This window comes from Cibotium barometz, chromosome 19 (genome assembly GCF_041138505.1).
Source record: "Cibotium barometz isolate CiBa-2024 chromosome 19, ASM4113850v1, whole genome shotgun sequence".
In the NCBI taxonomy this organism is placed as follows: Eukaryota; Viridiplantae; Streptophyta; class Polypodiopsida; order Cyatheales; family Cibotiaceae; genus Cibotium; species Cibotium barometz.
Window position 1 is genome coordinate 17,867,076 of NC_141064.1, and position 10,363 is coordinate 17,877,438.

Sequence of the window (10,363 nt, forward strand, 5' to 3'; positions counted from 1 at the left end):
AGATCAAGAAGTTCATGAAATCAAATAGTAAACTGGATTATGGTTTTGAAAATAATGTTTAATGCAAATTTGAAAATGATTAACAATTTTTTTTTTGCTAATCTTGTCAAACAAGAAATTAGCAATTCTGAAAACTGTGTAAAAATCAATTCCGAAAATGATTAACACTAATCACTCCCTAAGCAAGGATCTAAGCCAAGGACTTTAACACCAATGCAATGAAGGAAACCTAGGGATTGCACTCATTAGCATGGAGTACACACATGTCCCACTCATCATAGGGAATAACACCTATTGCACTCATAATGGAGTACACACATAGCTTCTCAAGAGGGAGAAGTCCACCATGGAAGCTTAGAGCTCCAAAGAGTGAGTACTCATAAAATTATAATGATAAAAAATGGTACAATGTCCATCAACCCTATGCCTCATATAGCATCCCCTAAAAGTACACATGTAAATGTCCTTAAGCCCAAGTGCTTAGGCCCCATTTCCCCATGTACATGTGCACCCAAACCTACTTGTGCATGTGCACCCAAACCTACTTCATTACATACGGATATTGTAATCGCATAAGAGAAGGGAAGTTAAGGTGACCAAAACGAGTGTGCCGTAGCTTAGTATCAAGCATAACCTGTGATGTGGAAGCAATCATAGCATCAACATGAGAATCACTACTCTTGCCATACATGTCAAGCTTGTAAAGGCCATTGCACAATGTACCAAAAAGCAAAAGCACATTGGAATTAATTTTGTTAAATGGAGTAGCAATGATAAAAAAACTAGATTTTGAGACCAGCTTTTACAAGTGCTGAGACAAAAAAAAGATTCATGCGAATGCAAGGTACATACAAGGTGTTAGTAAGAGTATACGTGTCTCCACTACATGATGTTAACTCCACATTGCCAATGCCTTTATGAAACAAAATCGGACTAATACATCTTGTCACTACTAACAAAACAAATCCCAGTCAATCAAACAACACTATGTGTTAGTCAATCACAATCTTTACCTATGATACCGTACATCTCTATCTTCTCATCATTCACTCACTGTGAATCATAAACACTCGCAATTTCATGTTGTGAGTCGGACTAGAGTTTAGGTCAAAGGGAGAAACATCATCCTTGCCGAGAGAACCCATCTCACTGGTGGCCTTAACTAAGGCACCACATACCCAACCAAACATGCACTTCCAATGGCCAACTTGAAAAAGAACGTAGAAGTATAAAATTCAAAAAACAAGAATTAGATACCTACACGCTATGAGTCAAACATGACTAGTCCCCTCTCATGGAACCAACCTCCGTGTGTGCAACCAAGGAGATTTCACCCCCTATTGGAGTACTAAATCTTAAACCCAAAAAAAGATAAAAACTACAAAAACAAGGAACAATCCAACTTGGTAGCTCTTGGTGGTTTGCTTTCGAAGTAGACTTGCCCATTGTTGAGCCATAGTAACTCCGCACTGTGCTACTTAGGCCATGTATCCACGCTAGACACAAACCCATTTGCATACATCCACTCAATGGACAATGTCCAATCAAATGAAGAAAATCAAGTGCATTCCAATGATCTCCAATACATACTACGAATCAGAGTTCCTAAAGGTTGTAGCCTCAAGTTCAGCTAATAGAGCAAAAACTAGTCCAAAACAAGGTGGATATATGTCATCCAACGCAAATACACATGGATGAGCATGGTTGAAATTTCAGATTTCATACTTCTCAAAGGGCCAATTTGATGCATGAAATCCAAAACATGTCCACAGTACCTCCAAATCTTCTCTGTATGCATTGACAACATGCCCTCAAAGCATGAATCCACAATTGCATCCACAAATTAACAATGGTCTCAGTGCAAAGGCGTGCATAAAATGGTGTACTAAACACCATCAATTCATTCCATGACATGCTGTACTTCTCTTACAACATATGCATACATGGTGCACGTCAAAATCCAACTATATGTAGGCTTACATACCCACAAGCATGGTGGCTTTAGCCATAGAATATGCCAAATGAATCACAAATTCAAGCACCATAGCATGCCGAAGTAGCACTAAGCATAACCATCAGTGTGACAACAAGACTATCCTCCACTTAAATTTAAATTTTGATTTGATCAACATGTAGAGATTGTTGTTAGCTTCGTTTTGAGTTGTGGGTTGACTCAAATTGAAGCCCAAAGCACCCGGTACGGCCAAAACAGTGCATGCCTCAACAGCTTGATCAAGAGCCTGGGGGCCAGTTGGGTGGGGGCCAAGGTTAGTGAGAACATTGACATGTCTGTAGACATGCTGCTCTGAGAATCCTCTCTTGTCGGCCTCCACAGCAAACATGGGTTTGGGCAGCTTGAGGCACTGAAAGTAGTAAACGAACCACGAAACCTGCAGTATGATGAGCAAAAGAGCTCCCCAAAGGAGAGCGACATCTCTAGGCATCCTCTCAGGAGTAGGAGGAAGAGGAGGGAGCTCTACCTACTCTGATGAGGCGTCCTCTCGTTGGCGCTGCTGAACTCCTGGCCGTATCATGTTGGTAGCTCTCATGCTTCATCATCTTCTTGCCTTTTCTTCTTCTCTTACACAGAGAATCAATTTTCTTTGAAAATATCTTCAATTTACACAAAATTTAAAGAAATTGAGAGGCCAATTATAAAAATCAACCCCTAATCTTACCCTAATTGAGCACCATGCTCTGATAACAATGTTACGTCACAACCTCATCATAGCCATGGGAGAGACGAGGGGAAGAAGAGTTGGCTCAGATTTAGCACCCAACCATAGAGATAATGAGTGTGTCCACACACACTCACCTAGTTATGTGGCCTGCCCATACACACTGGCACTGGCTGGCCATAAGCCGCCCGATCACTTGACCATTCCGCTCTATGACGGTTCTAGCACTCTGACCTAAGTTTTTCACCCCTAAACCACACTAGCTCATCCTGGTCATGGGAGAGATGAGGGGAAGAGGAGTTGGCTCAGATTTAGCACCCAACCATAGAGATAATGAGTGTGTCCACACACACTCACCTAGTTATGTGGCCTGCCCATAGACACTGGCAGCACTAGCTGGGCATATAGCCGCCCGATCACTCGACCATTCTGCTCTATGACGGTTCTAGCACTCTGACCTAAGTTTCTCACCCCTCAACCACACTAGCTCATCCTGGTCATGCTCTGATGTGACCAAAGTATCTCACCCCTAAACCACACTAGCTCATCTTGGAAGTATCTCACCCCTAAACCACACTAGCTCATCCTAGTCATGCTCCGATGTGTGAACTCTACTAGTGGTTGATCTGTAAGCACCGATTACACGCTACATGACACTAGATTGTCTCCTCGTTTACTCATGATCTCATGATGAACTCATGATGTAGTGGCGGCGAAGGAGTTAGTGAAGATGAGGATGATTGGGAAGTAACATAAAACTCATCCGAGATGAAAGAAGTTGACAACTTGTTGCCGGTGCTAATGGAAAAATAGTTGATATTATCATATATTTGAAATTTTCATGATTTTTAAAAAAAATAACTATCATGTCTAAAAGATTACATTGTCATATTCTAAAATCTAAGTAGAATTAGTTTATTCATACCAACAAATATTTCAATAATAGAATCTATAAGAAACTCAATGAAGAAATGATATACCCAATATTTACTATGCACATTTATATGACTTTCAAACTCGCGTTCCATGTTTGCATGTGAGCAAAGTGCTATAGCAGTTACCGATTCAAGTAACCTAAGGATCATAAGAACCTAGCACATCTCATCACTCAATCACGTTAAACTTGGCCCTAAAAGTATGTGATATATATGTTCTAAATATCAGCAAATATCTGTTACTAGCATGTGATTGGGGGAGGAGGATTTTGGGGTTTTGTGACATGCAGCTCCGATAATTAGATAGTAAGAACTACTCTAAACATGCTATGAGTAGTACTCATGCCAGGGAAATCTTGTGATCCTTATCTTGCAAGAATTTTGAAAGAGAGGGAAATCAGTGTACTTAGAAAAAAAAATTAAACTTCCATAATAGAAGTTCTAACGTGAAGCTTGATAAACAAATAGAAAATGGCACTGACTTATACAAAGATCGTCACATGTTTTATATAGTTCAAATGACATGGTAGCATGCATGGTTAGCACTCATGAGTAAATAAAATTTAACCATTGTAAAATTAAAATTTAACCATAAAGTTTTAAAGAAATTGTAAAAATTTGTTCATGAGGTTAACAAGCTTAATGAGGAAACACTTTTCTGTGTCACCTGAAGGCAAAACGCAGTAGGCATGCCACACTTCCCCTGAACCTTCCTCCTTGGTCATGCGATTGTGTAGCTCCGCCGCATGCATAAAACGTTTGATTAGAGGGAGTTAGATGTGGTTGATATTTGAATTCAAGGTTTGCAATCCCTTCTCTCAGGTATAATATATATAAACGGTTTACTTCTCTCTTTCTCTCTCTCTCTCTCTCTCTCTCTCTCTCTCTCTCACACACACACACACACACACACACACACACACTCTCTCTCTCTCTCTCTCACACACACACACACACACATTGTTGGATCACGATAACACAATTTTCCCACGAAAGAGATCCGTAAGCTTTTCAATGGAGATCCTACCTTGGAGGATTAGTGTAAATTAGAAAACTCATTCCTGAAACACATGCCCTTAGCCTAAAAGCATGCATGGAAAAAACAGGTGTAGAAAGGGAAGGGTTGAAAACAAGTCAGTATATCGGTAACCCTAAGCATATAACTACGGCAATCGACACAGTTTAAGGAGATTCTAACAAGTTAGCCGCATAAGTTTTTACCCATTTTTTAGCCATCCTTTAACGTAAGGTTCAGAAAGGAGGTTAATGCAAAGGAAGGAGAAAGAACAAACCATAGAATACTAGTAAGCTCTTCCAGTAACCCGGTCGCGTCGCAGAGGTTGGTATAAATCAATAAGGGCTAGCTGCAGTATCGATTTTGTGGGATCGTTGCTGAAGGGAATGAAGCCTGGTCCGACGTCGAGGGCCTTAATTATTTGCAGAAAACATTAGTCTGTACATAAGCATTAGTATATACATAATATATATTCAGTATACAGATGGCCTTAATGATCTCGGCCTCGAGCCAGGCGGCACTCCCTCTAGCAAGGCCTGCCCAAGAGTATTTGATCACCATCTGCAAAAAAACCCATGTAATATAATATAATTAATAGCGTGTAGGGTTTGAGGGAACCCTAGGGTTGTATAATGCCTTCAAGATGACGGTTAGCGGTTAATATTATCAAGAGTTCAGCAGATCTGGACACTCGGATCGTTGCAACGGTTTACCTGTATGCAGATCTGGATCGATTGAGCTTCTGCGTTTTTTCGACTTTTTTTTTGTTTTTTTTTTGTGGGTCGTATTTGTTATAGAGATGGTTGGGATGCCTGCAAGTTGGGGGGAATGAAGCCTGGTCCGACACCCGCCCTTAAGCTTCTGCTTATGCAAAGCATCCCGTTTTGCAGTATAAATATGTGATATTTTGCAGCATAGCAGGCGTCGAGCCAGGCGGCCACTCTCAATGGTTGTTTGTAAGAGAAATTAGAGATAATTACAGACAAGTATACAAGAGATCATAATCTACAATGGTATTGTGATGATTGCAATTTCGCTAAGAAGATGGTAAGTGGAGAGCCATGGGTGGAAGGGCAACAGAGAGCTTGCCTTTTGTGAAGGCATGGCGAGGGCAAGGTACTTAAGGATACATGAGAGAGAGAGAGAGAGAGGGAGGACGTTTTTGAACTGTAGGACGACAAGACAAGCTAGCTACAAGATTCCAATTTCTGGTTATTAAAAAAAAGCCTGCAAAGGTGGGGTGGGTGCGGTGGACCTGCGAAGAGGGACGTTTTTTTATATTCTGGGGTGAAGCACACACACGCTCAGAAGCGTCAAGCTGCATAGCCTAGATTCAAGAAACAAGAGAACATACAAAAGGGAACTGCCAAGGAGAAAAGGGCGAGAGGATCATGAATAGAATAATGAAGAAAATGGGGGAAGAGAGGAGAGAGGAGGGGATCATGAAGCAGGAGAGGGGGGGGGGGTGAAACCATCGTCCGGCTACGAATCATGACGAGCGGAGCTATCATGGGGTTATGATGAGCAGGAGGGTCCAAAAAGGAGGTATGATGACGCTATTATAGAAGGGATCATGAGGTTATGATGGAGGACGAGGAATGAAAAGGGAGATATGATGAGGCTATGGAACAGAAGGTATATAGGAAGGGCAAAATCATTAATTACAAGGGAATCAGGATCCAAGCCCATGCAAGCAGAGGAAGGGGGGCAAAATCATTACCAAGGATCCAAGCTGGCCATGTTATCTAGGGCACAACTCTGAGTCTGAGAGTGAGAGAAAACAAGGGGGATTTGGAAGGAAGAAGAAAGGAGAGAGCTCAGAGGAGAGGGGGGTGTGTGTGTGTGCGCGCGCGTGTGGGGGCACAGTGTAGGGGTTGCACGCAACCTTGCTTTGAAGACCCCCCCCCCCGCCACTCACTCACAGTAAAAACGTAGTCACTTCTATAGTGCCCCTTTTACCGGCACCTGTCTGGGCCGTATTGTCTGCCGAGCTGGACCAAACTCACCCTTCCACCGACACCTCTGGTAACCATTTAATGCCCTGCGGCCTATTACCCACTCGCGTTCCTTCTATTTCCCCGCATGTTTTCGTCAGCCCCCTCGCACGTGAACCCCCTCGCATCTGCCCCTTCCACCGTCCGATCTTACCTGGCCTCGAATCGGACGGTTTTTCAACTCGCTGCCCTCCGTCGTGTGTTTCGGCCCACCGGTTAAATCCCTGCGCTCTACCTCTCTCAGAGTCGCACCAGTTGCTGTCAATCTACCCAGTCAACCCTACCCATTGTCACACAGTCACTCACACACGTCTTTGAACACGGAGCTGCATGGTAGGTCCCTAATCACCATTTTAGGATAACTTGACCATTATGAATGTTAATCTCCACTTTATAGGTTTTAATTAAGTTCACTTGCATGGTAGGTCCCTAATCATAAACTAACTTAAACCTAAACCTTTTAAATTTTAAGTTCATTTTCATGCCCCTGCGAGATGGTGGAGTATATCCATCGGCTCACAACACATCACCCCCGTCGCCCATAGCACGTTTATGCCCCTAATTCATACATAGCTCCATCGTCGCCCATGGCACGTTTATGCCCCTAATTCATACATAGCTCCATCGTCGCCCATGGCACGTTTATGCCCCTAATTCATACATAGCTCCACCTACCATAAGAAGAAGTTTGAGTTGTTTTAAAAAAATCTCATACTCAGAGTTGAAACACACACTCAATTCAATTAAATATGGATTAGTGCTCCATCTTTTCTTAAGATTACATTTCCCTAAAATCAAATTTCCATCTCGTTGACTACTAAAATCACATTTTAAGGGCTTTTTTGTTGAAGTAAAGTCACTAAGCTTCATACTTTGAAAGTATGTTGGAACGCTCTTTTTTTAAGTGAGATTTTTTGCACACACTCGATGGGTCCTTCCCTTGTCTCTTTTTAGAGAGCACATCATGGACTGAAGCCAACCCAATTCAAACTCAACACCTCTTGCTTAGGACATCAAAATGAAAACCAACTGAGCTTCACTTTCTTAAGAGCTCTTATTCCATCTTAGGCCTAGTTCATAGAAACTCTAACTTGTCGTAGTCGGTTTTTGACCATTTGTTTAGACTAAAAAAAATACATAAAGCTACAACTTATATCTCAGCAAATTGAATCTACACAAGTTCTAGTGTTAGAACCCAAAAGGTGTAACCGAGGATTAATAATCACTTGTGTGGGGAGGGAGTTATTATCTCATTAAGATGTTGGGCTAATAATAGAGTAGAATAGCATATAAGTGAACCAAGGAGGTTCATAATTGATGACAACTGTCATGTGTTCGGCCCTGGACCTAAGATCTAGCCTAGAGTTGGGTGAAAGGACTAGAGAGATTCGTACCCTATGATTGAAATGGAGTCGAAGTTGTTGCAATTCTCTATTAATAAAGAGTATTCTCTATATGGATCTAACGGGCAATGGCATGTGTGGTTTGAAGGTTGGAATGTTGGTGTTGTCACACGTAGGACATGCCAATTTTTCTTCCAACTCTAAAATACAACTGTGCCTCCAACATGCTTAAGCTATAAGCTTTTTTACCTCTTGGCTTCTCCTTTAAGTGGACCTTATAAAACCTAATGAACTTAGCCTTAAGCTTTATACTTAAGTGTGCGACACATTCTTAGCGCTTGTATTGAAGCTAATGACTAATTAGATAGAATTGGCCTCTCTTTTTAGCTTTAACATTAACACTTAGAAGCTACTGCCATTATAATTTACCATATTAGAATGAAACTTACTAGTCTTTGAGCATGCTCCGGTGAAGAAGGCTCCGACCACTAGTGCCCACATTTCTAGGCACCTCTACTCCAATAACCTCTTTAAATTTTGTGAAACTACATAAATGTGAGCATGTGAAGTGGTGCACCTGACCTCCCAGGAAAGAGGAAAATCTCCTTGCGTTCTACAAAAAACCATAGAACATGCCTTAAAATAACTTTTCCACTAAGAAAAAACATGTGTGAAGCTTCCATCCATTTAGAAAAACTATGTGAGGTGTTTCCTTGGCTCATTCACAATGAGGAAAAATACCCTTTTTTGATTTAAGAAAACTCATTTGATTGCCATATTTTGGGATGTTTTGGAGTATTTGGGCATTTTTACCCTCATGGAAACATGCCCTTGGAAAGCTTACCATGCCCTTCAATATAGCAGTACTTCCAAATAGCCCAATCTAAGTCAATCTTATCATACTTACTCTTTCAACTTACTTAAGGGTAAAGGAGGTGATTAGTTTTTGAAAAAGTAATAGTACCTCCCCAGCTTTATGGTAGGCAAGCATGAAAGGTTTTTCAAACTTCCTTCAATAGTGATTTGACATAATTGATGTGGTGAAAGCCTATTTGCCAAGTGCATGTCATAAAACCGATTCACTTGTGTAAATATGCTGCCACTTTGTTGTAATGAAATCGGGTAGATAGGATTACATAACTACAATTTGAATAATTTGTTTACCTAAGTTGGGAATTTATATACCTTGAATCTTGTAAGATCATGGGTGGAAAGTTGCCCCTAAGTGAGTATATTGGAGTGTTTCTTATGTGATTTATTTCTTTCTTTTTTGGAAAATATATATTATATTAAATAATGGCTATTGCATCATGACCATCCTTTCATCTTTTAAAAGGTACCCATATACATTTGATGATTTCAAAACCAGACAGACTGCACGCTATTTAGTCAGCCATTTACATATTTTATCCCAATGTATCCTATCTCCAAAAAAAAGAACATTCATCCCATCTAATATGAACCCCAACTTCTTGTTGGCCTGTAGAATTGGTTCAGTTAAAAACCCTTTTGGAGTCTGTATACACCTAGTTTGCCCTCTTGGAAAATCCTATGGCATGTAAAAATTTGAAAGAGAAGAGAGTCTTAAGTGATTTCTTAAGTGTCACTAATACATCCCCTAATTTACCTATAGCTTCAAAAGAGATGTTTTAGGTATGGCCATTGCCCATGATTCGTTAGCAACTTGAGAAAAAAAAACACGTTTAGTGGAATTCCAACTTTAAAATTTTAAAGTGCCTTGAAAAATCAAAGCTGAAGGTCTCAAAACCACCATAAGGAGAAAAACCTTCAAATTTTCAAAAAACAAATTAGTGATTTCTCCTTGAAATTGAAGTTGAACTTTGAAGGCCTTAAAACCATGGTAAAAGAAAAAACTTCAAATCTTTTAGTTGTGTTTTCCATAATGAATTTTGCACAAAATACTCAAAGCTTAAGATCTCAAAACCACCATAAGGAGAAAAACCTTCAAATTTTCAAAAAACAAATTAGTGAATTCTCATTGAAATTGAAGTTGAACTTTGAAGGCATGGTAGAAGAAAAACCTTCAAATCTTTTAGTTGTATTTTCCATGATGATTTTTTGTACAAAATACTTTGTTTTTTTATTGGCAGTACAATACTCATTAGTTAGTAACTCATTGGAAGGGGGGTGCACAACTGCACTGTGCTGGCTTTCTGATCAAAATATATTCAAGTGGCTGCCTTTTGCAGGCTAGCGTCTTAAATATACTTGTCCAAGATCGAGAAAGCTCATTTAGAAGGGCTCTGAACTGAGCAGAGAGGTGGCAGAACGGTGCCATGGGAGTACGATCCGGGAAAGCAAGCAAGTGTCCTCGAATAATTAATCAATCGCAGGATAATGAGCAGTATTAAATCACCGATTTGTCCCCCTGTAATAG

At 40.5% G+C, this 10,363-nt stretch overlaps 1 long non-coding RNA gene across 1 annotated transcript; it reads right to left on the reverse strand.

Annotated features, from left to right (window-relative positions):
- Positions 1–815: 815 nt before the first annotated feature.
- LOC147628290 (uncharacterized) lies at positions 816–6,469 on the reverse strand. Its single transcript, XR_015268071.1, has 2 exons — positions 5,342–6,469; positions 816–5,189 (listed from the first exon to the last, which is right to left on the reverse strand). It is a non-coding gene; the product is annotated as an uncharacterized LOC147628290 (long non-coding RNA).
- Positions 6,470–10,363: the final 3,894 nt, after the last annotated feature.